This window comes from Mesitornis unicolor, unplaced genomic scaffold (genome assembly GCF_000695765.1).
Source record: "Mesitornis unicolor isolate BGI_N332 unplaced genomic scaffold, ASM69576v1 scaffold26297, whole genome shotgun sequence".
NCBI classification, from domain to species: domain Eukaryota; kingdom Metazoa; phylum Chordata; class Aves; order Mesitornithiformes; family Mesitornithidae; genus Mesitornis; species Mesitornis unicolor.
Window position 1 is genome coordinate 7,563 of NW_010197453.1, and position 2,564 is coordinate 10,126.

Genomic DNA, 2,564 nt, shown 5'->3' on the forward strand with positions numbered 1-2,564 from the left:
TCTCACTATATACTAACTATGAAGTCAAAAAGAACTACTGAGGATGGCTATAGCATCTCTACTGGACTGAAGCCTAAGTAATTAAAGGAAGCATTCAATTCCTGGTTTCTTGTCGTGTCTTTGATCAATGTCACTAGTTTTACAGGAATTGCTTCTGGGTTTTTACTTGTACAGTATGGCTGATGAGCTGTATTAACCATTTGAGTTAATGGACTCAGTGACTATCTTGTCTTCAGAAGATCCTGGATGTGAATCCATAAGCCTTTCAGTTACACTGTTAGATGTTACATCATCCCAGGGTTAACCACTGTAGTGGTGTGCTGCTTTGTAGTGTTACAGCATTGTAGTAAGAAGTAATATCCCTAATGATCTTTAAGAGGGAGGGAGGGGGCCTTGCTTTATTAGTTACTGATTTTTTTTTTTTGGAGCAGAGGGGAATACATTTTGAAAGACAGGCTTTAAGGCCACCTACACTCAATGTACCTGATGTCAGGTAGACTTTTATTGTGAATTTTATTTGTATATTCAACTGGGAGCACTTTGTAGGCATTGCATAAACCACAGCTTTTAAACCTGTGGAATTAAGTGCCATGTGGAACTGCTGCTATTTTTAGCTTGTTCTCGCTGTAAACTGTGTAGCATTAAAACAATCATTATTGTGTTAATAGGCTTCTTGTTAAAACAATGACGTGAAACAAATCTAAGCTGCATTTTAGTGAAGGCAGCGTTTTTCTCTCAAAGCTAGTGCATTGTGAAATAATGCACCGTTTTAATATTTGGACTCTGTATTAGTGTAGTGCAATTGTTAATGTCTTGGCTATTGATGTTTTGTAATTCTTTCTAATAAGATTCTCTAAATGTTGGTGTTCTCTTCAGTTGCCTGTTGTTGAGGCTATTGTATATTTTTTCATGTTTGGAGTACTTGTAAATAATTGTTTACTGTAAGTGTTCAGGTTGTTCTTCATTGCTTATGTACATAAGTTTGATTGTGCTTATAATATACTATACTGAAAGTGCAGTCTGAGATGCCAACAGGCAGAGCTCAACTATCCAGTTTTAAGTTCCAAAATGAACTGAATGTGGCAGTCAGAACCTGTACTGATGTTGGACCTAGGCTGACAGATGTTGCTAAAAAGTAGAACTGTTTTAATTACTGGCTTGACTCTTCATTAATTTTAGTGTAAATGATGTTTACTATTTGTGCTTTATTTGTTCTTACTAGTGTTGAATTTGAATATTAAAGTTAAAAGCTTTGTTTAATATTGTCTAACACTTACTTCCACAACTATAAAGTTAAGTAAAATATTAAGTCAGGAACATGCAGTGGCAAGTCCTGCATAATGCTCGTGGTTTCCTCATGAGAGTGGAACTGACATAACTTACTCCCTGGAGGTACGTTAGGAGAGAAGCAGCACAGTCTGTGTTAGTGTCTATAGCAGTCTGTCTCTGCACCTTCAGAAACGGCACTGCGTGTTGGAAAGAAAGATGAAGCCCCTGGAAGATGTGAAGTGGAACCTATGACTGAAGATGGAGGACTAGATGAAACTGAAGAAGGACTGCATCTGGAATATTGTGTCCAGTTCTGGGCCCCTCAGTTCAAGGAGGACAGGGAACTGCTGGAGAGAGTCCAGCGTAGGGCTACAAAGATTATTAAGGGAGTGGAGCATCTCCCTTATGAGGAGCGGCTGAGGGAGCTGGGTCTCTTTAGTTTGCAGAAGAGGAGACTGAGGGGAGACCTCATTCATGTTTATAAATATTTAAAGGGTGAGTGTCACGAGGATGGAGCCAGGCTCTTCTCGGTGACAAACAATGATAGGACAAGGGGTAATGGGCACAAGCTGGAACACAGGAGGTTCCACTTAAATTTGAGAAGAAACTTCTTCTCAGTGAGGGTGCCAGAGCACTGGACCAGGCTGCCCAGAGAGGTTGTGGAGTCTCCTTCTCTGGAGACATTCAAAACCCGCCTGGACGCCTTCCTGTGCAACCTCATCTGGGTGTTCCTGCTCCGGCAGGGGGATTGGACTAGATGATCTTTTGAGGTCCCTTCCAATCCCTAACGTTCTGTGGTTCTGTGACCTGGATCTGAGGTGAGGAGGAAAACTCATAAATTGCTGAGAATGGGAAGAGAACTGCATATTTAAAAGTTGGGAGGAAAGCAGCGGGAGGAATTGGAATAGTCCAGGCAGCGCAATAACAGCATGTTCTGTGGCATGAATGCAAAATAGTTGTGCATTTTGTGTTCTACCTCACATAAAGAAGAGAGATACAGTAAAATCAATAAAATACGTTGGGAAGCTTTTACATTTGCTGTATTGAAAAGAGTCACAAGTGACAATCAGAGAAGCTGTATGTGAATTAAATGGACTATCATAAATTTTAACTTTGCAATTAGCAAATGAAAACTGCCAAGTCTTTTATTTGTAAGTTCTCAATGCTATTCCTATATAACTGAAATTCAGAGACTTAGTTTAGGTAACTTTATTCTCTGAATATGCAGTTCTCATCAGTAAAAAGCTGATAGACTGGAAGACCTGTAAGTTTTTACTTTGTGTGATAGTCTTGTT